A 13,405-nucleotide genomic window follows, 5' to 3' on the forward strand; every position below is an offset into this window, starting at 1 on the left:
TCAACCAAATTGGTTGAAATTTTGGTCAAGTAATCTTCGACGAAGCCCGGACTTCGGTATTGCATTTCAGCTTGGTGGCTTAAAAATTAATTAATGACTTTGGTCATTAACAATCTGAAAATTGTAAAAAAAAATAAAAATTTATAAAACGATCCAAATTTACGTTTATCTTATTCTCCATCATTTGCTGATTCCAAAAACATATAAATATGTTATATTCGGATTATAAACAAGCTCTGAAAATTAAATATATAACAATTATTATCAAAATTAAATTGTCCAAATCAATTTAAAAATACTTTCATCTTATTCCTTGTCGGTTCCTGATTCCAAAAACATATAGATATGATATGTTTGGATTAAAAACACGCTCAGAAAGTTAAAACAAAGAGAGGTACAGAAAAGCGTGCTATCCTTCTTAGCGCAACTACTACCCCGCTCTTCTTGTCAATTTCACTGCCTTTGCCATGAGCGGTGGACTGACGATGCTACGAGTATACGGTCTTGCTGAAAAATGACATTGCGTTCAGTTTCATTCTGTGAGTTCGACAGCTACTTGACTAAATATTGTATTTTCGCCTTACGCGACTTGTTTATTCTTCATACTTGTTCTTCGTTTCATGTGTGTATAATAGTAGGGACTAGCTGTAAGAAAGAACCATATGGACCTAATGCTATCATCCCTCGGTAATAAAGTTTTCGAGTTCGAGTTCGAGTTCGAGTTCTCTCCCTCTCTCTCTCTCTCTCTCTCTCTCTCTCTCTCTCTCTCTCTCTCTCTCTCTCTCTCTCTCTCTCTCTCTCTCTCTCTCTCTCTCTCTCTCTCTGTCTCTCTCTCTCTTTCTTTCTCTCTCTCTCTCTCACTCTCTCTGTGCCTCTTTCTCTCTCTCTAACTCTCTTCCTCTCTCTCTCTGCCTTCTCTCTCTCTCTCCCTTTTTTTTCTCTCTCTCTCTCTCTCTCTCTCTCTCTCTCTCTCTCTCTCTCTCTCTCTCTCTCTCTCTCTGATTTGTATTCCCCTGTCTAAGCGTTCATGTCGTCAAACCTTATCTCCAGTTCCAGCAGTGGTGTCAGCGGGCAGTGTGGAGGTGGTCAAGACAAGCCCCAGCTGGACACTACGAGCCAACACCACCATCACCACCGTCTTTTCTTCACAGGGACGGTACGGGTGTACCTGGTATGCTGATTCACAGGTAATTTTCACTGTTAACAGTATTATGTCATAGTCTGTCAGTTTGCGTTGGGGTATTTTGGATACTAAGTCACTTGCTTGTCGGTGCATGAGTCAAGCTTTGTTTTGCTTTTGCTGTGAACCTTCGCCGGTCAATTAACACCATTTGCCGTGAAAAGTTCACAGAGACATACTGCTGAAACACAATGGAAATTTCGACGGAGGAAATTGCGAAAAGATCCAGAAATGCCAATTTGCCAAGTTGTTGGAGAAGGTGGCCCTCGAAAAAGAAATAATATACTGCAGCTTCAACGGCTATTTGACCCTGCAGAAGAAAGACAAAGTTTGGCAGGCTATTCACTTTTTGCATACGAGTTAATGCGTGTTCCGTGGCCAACAGAACAATCCGCCTGCTGAAATCTAAACAGACCTGCCTAAAACGGACGTACGCTCTGAGCAAAGAAGACTCACGGCAGGGGAAACAGTATATAATAGGTTTCTTTGTAATTTCTTCCCATTCTGTAGCTCCGCGTGAAAGCAGCTGCCATTTTAAACTCTCCAATTGCCTGTCCGATAACGCTTATTGGTAGGAGGGGACAGCTATAACTTTATGGCCGGCATAAGGCTCTATGTGCGGTCTATGCATTCGAAATAAGAGACACTATAAAGCCCATAGACTTTATTGCAGTGACGTCATTAAATAAAGCTGTAAAGAGTCGTATGTTGGGGCTATGCATACGGGTCCAGATCTCCAGAAAAGCCGAAAGCCGCGTGGACACCATGGACAAATTACATCCGTTCGTACCACTTACATCACATTGTTTCCGTTCGTACGCTTTTCAGTAATGTGTTCGGTGACGGATCTTTCTGGGTGTTTTGATAAAAACGAAGATTGATTTATGCAGTTGTGCTTGCTTTGCAGCACTGCAACTAAGACTTAAACAAGTGACATGTACATTTGTATTTACTTCTATCATTCATTTGATTAACCTGTGATAATCATGAGCAGAATTTAGACAAATCAAGAAAAAACATTATCCAGGCTCTATCAGTCCTCGTTACATTTCAAATTGACTAAATGTTTTAACATAGATGGGGAATCGAAACGAGAGAGAGAGAGAGAGAGAGAGAGAGAGAGAGAGAGAGAGAGAGAGAGAGAGAGAGAGAGAGAGAGAGAGAGAGAGAGAGAGAGAGAGACAGACAGACAGACAGACAGACACAGACAGACAGAGAAGAGGCGGGATAGAATTACATTGAAAGGAGAGGTATCCTTGTCTAATTGCTGTAGAACCATACCCCATGCAAAGCATGTCAGACTTCAAACTCTTTGAATAAAACAGGATAAAACCATCTGGGAAAACAACTTGAGCCTACTTGTTTTTGACTCACACAAACGCACATACAAACACACAAACAAACAAATAATCAAACAAACTAACAAACAAAAAGTTATGCAAACAGGTAACCCTCCCTTTCGTATTCATTCACTAAATCAAGTGTTCATTTTGTTTTGTTAAATTGCATTTCGAAAGATACATTTAAAAGTGTGTTGGCTTATCACCTGATTATAACGATTTTAGCATTCAGAATCTGCTTTTTTCTGAGTGGCATATCTGAAATTTCAAGAAATAAAGAGTACATATTTTGAACAGGTTTCACATAAGTTCAGATCTTTGAAATGACACTGTGTAAGGAAACTCGACGAAGACACACTTATCAAAATGTTTGCTCTTCAGTAAGATTTTTAACAGGGATGGTATTGCACCAGAAAAGCCACAGTCGCTTGTGTTGCACTCATGCACAACATGAATTATGGATAATACATAAGTCGAATTAGGGGTATTACAATGCTAATTGCTCAAGCTTTCTACCAAAATCACGTGCGTCATAAAACGCGTACAAACGGAAACAATTTGATGAAAGTGGTACGAACGGACACATTTTGTCGTCAAAATCAGTACGAACGGACACAAAACTGTTTTTTGCAAATTCAATTCATCTTATGGTTCACATAGGTCCAATATCACACGCATTCGTACTTTGTGCTATCTGACGACCATTGGAACACACAGAACTTGTAGTGGGGGCCTGTTTCACTCTGATCTAACGAATGTGTATGAACGGAAACGCTGTTCGTGCGAACGGAAACATGCACTTTTGTACGAACGGAAACATGGTGTATGAACGGAATTTGCATGTTTTCAGAAGACAAGTGATTGTACAAAAGCCATGGGTTTCTATAAACTTCTGTTCAAGCGAAATGTCGTAACAGGCAATGGTTTTGGTGATCATGTGCAAATCAGGGGTCAGATTTGATAACAGAGCGAGAAAAACAAGAAAATGTAAAAAAATCAGGCAATTCTGCCACGTTTGGGCCGCGTGTGTTATGAGGATTACTAGCACCTTGGTACTTATCGTACACATAGCCCAACCAATTAGCTACCTTATTCTTGCAATATCACAAAAGCGCGCTGCCCACACGACTTACCGCCACGTTTTTCCCCAAGCAAGTGTCAAAAATGAGGCTGTATGAACGGAAACATCCGGTGAATGAACGGAATCAGTTGACACACCGTGCTAAACAGCAAACAATCAACGTCTGGAATGAAACGCGATACAGATCTAGGTAGTTGATCTAAAGTTGATCTAGCATTCAAAAACTGTCTTTCAAATTCAAGGAAGTTGTTGCAAGGTACCAAATTTTACAGACAGAACCATGACAGTGCATGTTCTGAAGCTGAGGCAAAATCGTGATAATTTTGACTTTGAGAACAGATTAATTTCGTTTCCTTATATCTGCATGTTCAAGTAAATGGTGGACAGTTTTATATCAATGGGCAGAGTAAATTTGAGACTCTACTGCCGGTCTTGAAATTAACATAAATCGAACCAAGAACAAAGACATCCAAATATTACAGGCACTTTAGATAAACTCTTTTCACTAGGGTGACTGCCTGACACTGTGTTTGACATCCGTGTCTAGTAAAATAAAAAGAAATTAAAACAAAACGGATCAACAGGAAGGTGACACGTTATAAGAGTGGGAGACACTAGCTCTGTCTGTAGGCTACTTACCGGGACTCGACTGCCAGATCGACACTGCGCTTTGGACAGCTCTTCCTTGCGCAGACATTGGAAAAACGCTGTGCAGATCAAACTGTAGAAAATCTCCCTTTAGCATCTTCTTTATCTATTTTTCTGGAGCTTAGAAACCGAACAACGTGAAATCGTCTTCCCCGAATCGGCGAATGCAGAGGTGAGAACTGGAGAAGTGAATCGATACCACAATGCTTCGCGCAACCTCTGACCTGGTCTTGACACCTGACCTGGTCTACATACCACACACGACACAAACCAGTCACCTGGTTGTACCCCCTCAAAAACCCCCACCATCCGTTTTCTTTGGATACACACTTTAACTACACAAATGCCGACAAATAGTTGATCCTTGCTCAAATACTTTAAAGATGGTGCTTGAAAAATAACCAGGTGAAATGATGATTTCGGTGTTCAGTCAAATGTTAAAGTTTCTACCACATCCGAACATACATACGCACGAACGCACAGACAGACACAGTTTACGATCGCATTGGATACACTTACGTGAGCCAAAAATATAGATTCACGGGTCATGACTGTACATTTTACATGAGATAAGACTGAGCATCTCCCCACTTGGTTACATACCTTAAACCAACACCCTGACTGCTTGTTGTGGTGCACAGAGAGCAGTCACCCGCAGGCTGTTCATTAAATTACATATTCTTACTCCGAATCACATATAGCATTTGACACAGTCTGAGATGCTAGGTACTGAAAACGCTACCCGTCTAACATTTTTAAAGGGAAGCAACCATATCACCAAAAAAGGCTTAAACAGCCCCTGGCAATGAGCCGGAACCCGGAGAGTTACCTCCCATACGTCACTTCCTCTATCACCACGTGGCGATAATCATACGACTTTTCAGTGTCCTAGATAGAGGGTGTTCCTGAATTTTGAGCGCTCCAGTGGTTGTCTGTGTGAAGTTTTTCACCTGCCGGCCACGTTTTACCTGTCTTTCTCCCGTGCGGGCTCCTTTTTGGTGAGCTCGTTCTTATTTGTTTGTTGTTTACGAACTTGTTCGCTGTTTGTAGTTACTGATTTTCGTCCGCTGGACTTGATTTATTTGTAGCTATGTTTGCGTTGTCGCCATTTGTATTCCAGTTAGCGTGGCTGACTTTGATATGTTTGGCATTTAACCTGTGCTTGCCTACTCCTGTAGTTTGCAAGCTTGGTTAGTCGTGTTCTTTGAACTGTTTTGTAGTTACTGAATTTTCTGTCCGTTCGGACTTGCGTGTTTTCAGTAATTTTTTACGTTGTACGTTTTTTTTTATTGGCGTCAGCCATCCTGGCTGATTCTGTTAAACGGCGTGGTTAGGCAGACGTTTAAGGCTTGTGTAAGCCTGAGTCTCCCTTCTCTTTCTTAACATGTGATTGTTGTTTAGCTGCAACTCTCTTTTGTTCGTGCTCTTTTCTGCTCCTACACTGGGCGAAAAGTGGCGTTTTGTATCTTACAAAACTACTCAAAATCCCAACAAAACTTCAAGTTTCAATGGGTTTATCACATTTTGGTGTTCACGACAACGCCAGATTTTGATTGGATTTTGTTGAAGTTATCGCTGCGAAATTGCCTGGAATTTCAGCGCGTTTTGCGACGGTCAAAACATCAAGTTAAACCATGTTACAGCATGTCTGTAACATGCAAAAATGTCAAGTTTTGATGGCATTAAAGCTTTGGTTTAACGCCAAGTAACATCATGTTATCGTAGACTTAACTTGCAAAACTGCTTGTTTTGGTGGTGTTACAGCTTGCTTGTAATGTGATTAACATCATGTTATTGCTGGTTTAACATGCAAAACCCCATGTTATGTTGGTGTTAAAGATTGCTCAAATGCCTATTAACTCCATGTTATGTTGGTGTTAAAGCTTGCTCAAATGCCTATTAACACCATGTTAGTTGGTGTTAGGCTTGATTATTAATGTAAAAAAACACCATGTTATGACGTTCACATAATTGTTTTCACCTGGATGGAATTTTGTGGAAAAGAAAGCATGTTGTTTGGGAATTGTGTGCGGGTTTCATGCTTGGATATTGCACTTTGCTGACTTGTCACAGGTCAATTGACATTTAACAATATTAGTTTTCAAATGCATCATCCTTCACACATTATGTAAACATCTTTAACATTAACACTTTGGTTGTAAAATTATTGCACTTTATTCAAACAGGACAAAAACAAAAATGCTGATTCACAATGTACAATAGCAAAGGACTATTTTGAGTGGAGACAGTGTTCATCCACACTATAATTGGATAAGCTAAAATAAATTATTCAAATCGGTGAAGGCCACATGAAATGAAAACACACCATCAGTAAATTACTTCCCTTGTGATTAAGAGCGTCATACCCATAAAAGCCATGTAAGTTTTAGCCCATGTGAGTGTGTGTTGGGAGGGGGGGCAGATGCCCTGTGAAAACATTGGCCATAGATATATATGTGAATTACTTCCCTTGGGTATGAACATTTATGAATGATTAAATGGGTGAAAGAAGGCCATACAAAATAAAAATCAGTAAATAACTAAATCACTTCCCTTGTGAGTAAGAACAGTCATACCAATGTTCCAACTTTTTGCTAAAAATTCGCCCACAATGTGACCTTCAAAGTTGAAAAGGGGTAACTGAACTTCATGTTTGGATGTCATGGAGTCCAACATGTCAGTAAATTTTGAAAGCCCTAGATTTATAAACATCTGAAAACTGCCCAACGTCTTTGCATCACGGCACATTAATAAAAGTAAGAGTTAGTAAGACTGGCCTAACTGCTATGGTGAGGCAGTAATCACTCGTTGATGAATTCTTTTTCTTTATTTGTTGTTTAACGTCGTTTTCAACCATTCACGGTTATATCGCGACGGGAAAAGGGGGAGATGGGATAGGGGAAAGGGGGAAGATGGGATAGTGCCACTTGTCAATTGTTTCTTGTTCACAAAAGCACTAATCAAAAAACTGCTCCAGGGGCTTGCAACGTAGTACAATATATGACCTTACTGGGAGAATGCAAGTTTCCAGTACAAAGGACTTAACATTTCTTACATACTGCTTGAATAAAAATCTTTACAAACATTGACTATATTCTATACAAGAAACACTGCTTAATATGTAGGTAAATGCACAACAGGTTGTGAACAGAAAATCCAAAAATGTAAGGTCTTAAAAGCGGGGAAGTTTGAAAAGGGGGGGAGGGGGGGGACCTAAAATGTGGCGATCATAACAACCGGCATGGGTGGCCGAGTGGTAACGCACTTGCGCTCGGAATCAAGAGGTTGCGTGTTGGACCCTGGGTCAGGCCGCTATTTTCTCCCCCCTTTTCTAACCTAGGTGGTGGGTTCAAGTGCTAGTCTTTCGGATGAGACGAAAAACCGAGGTCTACATTGGGGGTGCACGTTAAAGATCCCACGATTGACAAAACGGTCTTTCCTGGCAAAATTGTATTCTTTCTTTATTTGGTGTTTAACGTCGTTTTCAACCACGAAGGTTATATCGCGACGGGCAAAATTATATAGGCATAGCTAAAAATGTCCACCAAATACCCGTGTGACTTGGAAAAATAGGCCGTGAAAAGTAGGATATGCGCCGAAATAGCTGCGATCTGCTGGCCGATGTGAATGCGTGATGTATTGTGTAAAAAAATTCCATCTCACACGACATAAATAAATCCCTCCGCCTTGAATATGTGCGCGATATAAATTGCATAAAAAAAAATCAAAACAGAATCCCTGCGCTTAGAACTGTACCCACGGAATACGCGTGATATAACTATAAGCCTCATATTGATTGATTGATTGATAATTTATCTAACAAAGTTCATTGTGAAATCTTCTTCAGCGTTTGATTATGGAGAGACTAAATCCTCAGTTCAGATGTGGTCTTAACTCCTTGTCTCCCAGGTACGGATATATCCGTACCCACTCATATGGCTCTATCTGACCAGGTATGGATATATATCCGTACACACAGTCACTATGTACATTGCATCTGTTCTCATTCGGCACATATCCGCATCCTGCTTAGACGGTTAGCTTCAGTCGCTTCCTGTAACGTTGATCTAACGCCAGCATTCTAGCCTGTTGATACACAGTTTCTACAATTCTGAGTGACCTGCTGCAGCACAGCTGGTCTCGGCTTAAAAAATCTTGGTCAACATAGATGGGGTACAAAGTGTTATAAAATAAAGCGTCCTTCCAAAGTCGATGACAGGTCCCCAGAGTATTCACAAAATTATATGGTACTGGAAGCCTTGCATGGCGACGAAAAAGATGTCCACGCCTACATGAAGAAGTATCCTTCACGGCTTCAGCGGAAACAGTCGGCTGGGGATGAGGACTAATGGTGAACCTATGTAAAAAATATAGACAAGAACAAAAATATGTCAATGGGAAAACAAAGAAAGAAGTAGAGAAGGACCTCCCCACCTTAACACAGTGAAAATGAAAAACACATGTGAATGTACTTATGTTTTAAACCCCCCCCCCCCCTCCAATTAAGACCAATTATCCAAGATATTTTTCAGTCCTCAAAGGAGAATTTCACTGTTCTCACGGAACCCTCAAGAAAACTGAGCTGTGCTAATATATTATATAACTGCAAACATCCCTCAAATTCAATATTGCAAGCCACAATACATTCCTCATAAAGGCACATTCCTTCATTCTCACGTGTGAAAACTAACATAAGTTTACAAGTGTGTATCTATTTATAATAATAATAATAATAATAATAACGGGCATTTATAAAGCGCCTTATCAGAAGTTCAAAGCGCGTGACAATACATGTATAAAAAATTCATACAATCACTGTCAGATTCAAACAACACATCATGCACATCTCACATCCCCAGACTCTATGCTGAGGCCAACAAAACAAAATAGTCTGTTTACGGTATCCCAACCGACCCCACCTGTATCTGTTCCTTGCTGTTCTCCAAGAGACACCATGGTGCAGCAAGCTGAAGGGTGTCCTGTCGTATTTCCTCGAAGTTGTAGTAGGCAACCAGGTCAGGAGCAGGAGGTGGGGGCCGACTGACCTGCAGCAGAATTCAAATCAATTAGTCAAGTCACTATGACATATCTTTATTGTTATCGCCACACCAACCCTAAATTTTTCCTTCCATACTGTACAGGGTCCCCACTGGTTTTTAGAAACAAAATTCCATGACTTTTCCATGACTTTCCATGAGCCTCAATAACATTTTCCATGACTAGATCCACAGGTCGCCATTTCCGAACACGCAAACTTTTTACGTCTTGTCACTGCCAGTTTTGACACTGGCTTGCTTTGCACTGAATTTGAGTAAGTTTCTACGCAGTGTCTCTTCGACAAGCAAGTCAAGCATTTGCTACGCAGTCAGATTATCGGTAATGTTTGCTGGTCCTGTCATTTCACTAAACTGGACCAGCCACTGTTTGTATCCATCTGCACTTTCGTAAATTCCGTTTCGTAACCGTCACTGTGACTTGACGAACTGTCATTTTTTTCACCGCGATACACAGTTCATTGCGAAGATCTTCCTCGGTAATTCGTTCCAATTCCGCATACTTTTTGTTGTCAAGAAACAACTCAAAAGAAAGTTTCAAACTCATCATCCTCCATCTTGCTTGTCGAAGCGCTAAAGTACTTTATCGATGCAAAAACAAAAGCAGAAAACTTCGACGAAACCGACTCAAATGCAGCGCAGACAACACGACGAGATAACGGAAGGAAGTGAGCCTCGCTTTGGCTCAAGTGCCATTAAAAATACCGTTATTCTCGTATGCAAATACGAACGAGAAGTTGGTCATACGAACAAGCCTTGTGCTGGAGACGCAAATCGCGGGGGGGGGGGGGGGGGGGGGGGGTGTGTGGAATGGCTGGGCAACGAAAATCGCCGCTGGCGTGCTAAAGGTTAATTTTTCTTTCTTTCTTATTTTTTTTAAATTCCATGACTTTCCATGACTTGAATTGAAATTCCATGACTTTCCAGGCCTGGAAAATTAAAAATCAAATTCCATGACTTTCCAGGTTTTCCATGACCTGTACGAACCCTGCTGTATTTGTTATCCTGAGAGAGAAAAATCCATGTTGCAGACTCAACTGGAAAAATTCCCTTCTCCATCATCTAGTGGACAGAGCTCACATGATTTCAAACAAATCTTTTTTTAAAGTCACATACTTTGTGCGACAGTGTTAGTTTACTGCATACTGCAACTGTAATTTATAAATAGCAAATTAATAAATATCACTTATCACTATCAGATAATCAGCTAAATGCCTGGCAGATGACCCTCATTCAAAGTGAGTCGTGGCTAAACCATGAAACTAGAAAAACAGGTTATACAGTGGAACACCCCTTTTAAGACCTCCAATAATCTGAGAAAATTCAGTCTTAAAAAGGAGGGAGTCTTAAAAGGGGGGTAATTTTACAGAGGTTATGAACAGAAAGTCTGAGAAAACAAGGTCTTTAAAAGGAGGGAGTCTTAAATTGGGGGGTCTTAACAGGGGGGTTCCACTGTACCACAATATAAATCTCACACTGACAGCGGACAAAAACTGAGAAAACACCCAGTATACATGTATCGGTACTCACAAAAGAGTTACAAGTAGCATCTCCAGGAGCCGAAATCCCAAGCCCTTGATATCTGCACGTTTAGCATCTTGTACCTGGAATAGTATGAAGATAACATGTCATTGTCACCGTCAGAAAATCACTACCGGGTATATCAAAATTATCAATATCATATGATTACTTACTAAAATAACTTTATGAAGTGATCTAGCACTGTCAATAGTATCATGACAGTTTGACAGTGAGATTACGATTAATCATCCTCATTAACAAATAACATAGATCAGTTCTAATGTAGTACCTGTTTGTAGTGAACTCACCAGCAGGAGTATTGCATGTATTAATTGCGCATTACTGAATCCATGCACCCACATAGTCTCTTACTAATTTGCAAAACCATATAATCATAATGACTTCAAACCTCTGAAGAATTACATAACTCATTTATGAAGAGTAGTTAATACTAATAGTTGTAGTACAAACCCAAGTTTGTGTGCGTGTTTGTATGTGTGGGTGGGGGTGTCAAGGGGGGGGGGGGGGGGGTGGGGGGGGGACGGTTACCGATGGTTCACCCACAAAAATGTACACTTACTAAGTAACACTTAAAGTAACTATTTTCAAAGCTTCTTGCTTACCTTGGAATAGTGTCAAGCAGCTTATGTTGTGTCTAGATCAGCCATCAGATCTTCACACTCAGCGGGGTCAGCCTGCACATGCTGCAAACTGGACATGCCTGCAATTCTTGAGTAACCAATCTGTTGTTGCGGAGACAACGGAACCATGCTCAAGTCAGGTCCAACTGAAATAAAAGCATATTGTTAGCTGATAAATGATTTGGTCAAGCAAAACCATGCGGTATTTTTTTAATAAAAAATTTAAATTTAGGCAAGCGGTTCACAGAGCGCAGCGCGTTGTGCAGCACGGCAATTCGTTAAATTTATGTATACCTCGCTGATGCAAAAATAATGTACTTATTAACTATTTAGCATTTAGCTGGTCATTCAAACCATAGCTTGTTTAAAGCTAGTAGTAGCAGTAGTATTTAGTACTAGTAGTAATGATTTAGTAAAATACTACTATAGTAGAACTCGAACTCCTATTGCTAGTAAATTACTAATTAGTGCACACAAGAACAACCATGGCAGTTGGCAATGGCACTGGCAGAATACGATCAAATATCATTATTAGTCTCACCATGGGTTGACGTCCCATCAAAATGAATCACTGAATGAATTAGGGACTGAATCAAACTTCAGAGACATCATTACAATTTTTCACAAAGACTGATTTTCAGCAAACAGCCATGTTTACCTGTACAAATGTATCAGTGCTATCACTATGACTATGAGTATGACAGTGTGGTAACTGGTAAGCTTAGTATTTGGTTCGAGCACAGGCGAAAGGTATCGTCCACTGGACCACCAGACTACTTTCATACTCATAGAAAGTTGTGGTCCAGTGAAGGATACCTTCCGCCTGTGGTTCGAGACAGAGACAAAGTTGAAACTTAATTCGAGAAGCCAAACGGCTGACGAATACTTACTTACGTATTTTGAGCAAAACCCACACACGTCGACCACAAGTTGATGTCTGCTGGAGTACGTAGTCATAAAAACGTCCATAAAGCTTGGTTTTGAAACGTTTCTTAGCACGAGTTAGATTTATCCGCCATTTTTGATAACATGTTACTGCACTTGGCGCATGCGCGGTCTGCGCGACTTTACCAAACTATCGCCGGCACAGGCCACTGGCACTGATCTAAAAAGAGAGACTGACAAGTACAGGCACCTTATGGTGACTGATAACCCGACAGGCACAACCATGCTGTTGTTGTACGTTGTTGTGTTTTGTAGTTGTTTCAAGTTCAGATGATGAGGCCGTGTGCCAAAAGCAACTAATTAAAAGTGTGTGTGTGTGTGTAAAGCCGAGCGGTGGTAGCTTCACTTATAGCTCCTAGTGGGAATATGGACCGGCTCCTAATATGGACCACCTCCTGTTCTAAAAAACTAACGGCGCTTGAGCGCTCAAAAAATTTTGTTCGCTGTATTGCAGAAACACAAATCTCAAAACCGTTAGGCTTTTTCTCTTTTTTTCACTCAGTTTGGCAGCGTTCACTCTAAACGGCTTTGCCGCCGAAAACGGACTCGTTTCTGTCCACAGCCAAAGCTTTTATCACACAAAAATTGCTATATATGACAGCTAAGACCGCATTTGTTACATTTTAGCAGGGTTGACCCCGAGTTTTTACCGTGCAAACAAAAAATATTAGCAAGATGTCAAAGCCGTATGTGCGAGTCCCCTAATATGGACCACCTTCAACAAATCGAGAAAAAAAAGCTAAAAGCTATTTTCAATTATTCATTAAGAAGCTTGCTGGAAATAACCTATAACCAGTCCTCGAGATTTAAAAAATAAAAGTCTTCTTTTCGTGGAAGTTGATAATTTCACTTATTTTCACTCTCAGTGTTTTTGATAAGCTTCTTTAGTTTGCTGGTGTGCTTCAAATAATGCTCTCATCAACCCGAAACAGATCAATCTAAAGCATATTTGAATTAGACTGACTTGTACACTAAGTTGTATCATGTTATTTTGA

General features: G+C 40.5%; 1 long non-coding RNA gene across 2 annotated transcripts; it reads right to left on the reverse strand.

Annotated features, from left to right (window-relative positions):
- Nucleotides 1-6,400: 6,400 nt before the first annotated feature.
- Nucleotides 6,401-12,669, reverse strand: LOC138955986 (uncharacterized). 2 transcript variants are annotated; one of them, XR_011452452.1, is made up of 5 exons: nucleotides 12,356-12,669; nucleotides 11,448-11,611; nucleotides 10,834-10,907; nucleotides 9,169-9,294; nucleotides 6,401-8,606 (listed from the first exon to the last, which is right to left on the reverse strand). It is a non-coding gene; the product is annotated as an uncharacterized lncRNA (long non-coding RNA). The 2 variants fall into 2 exon arrangements; XR_011452451.1 differs by having other exon boundaries at nucleotides 12,360-12,652.
- Nucleotides 12,670-13,405: the final 736 nt, after the last annotated feature.

Source organism: Littorina saxatilis, unplaced genomic scaffold (genome assembly GCF_037325665.1).
Source record: "Littorina saxatilis isolate snail1 unplaced genomic scaffold, US_GU_Lsax_2.0 scaffold_144, whole genome shotgun sequence".
NCBI lineage: Eukaryota > Metazoa > Mollusca > Gastropoda > Littorinimorpha > Littorinidae > Littorina > Littorina saxatilis.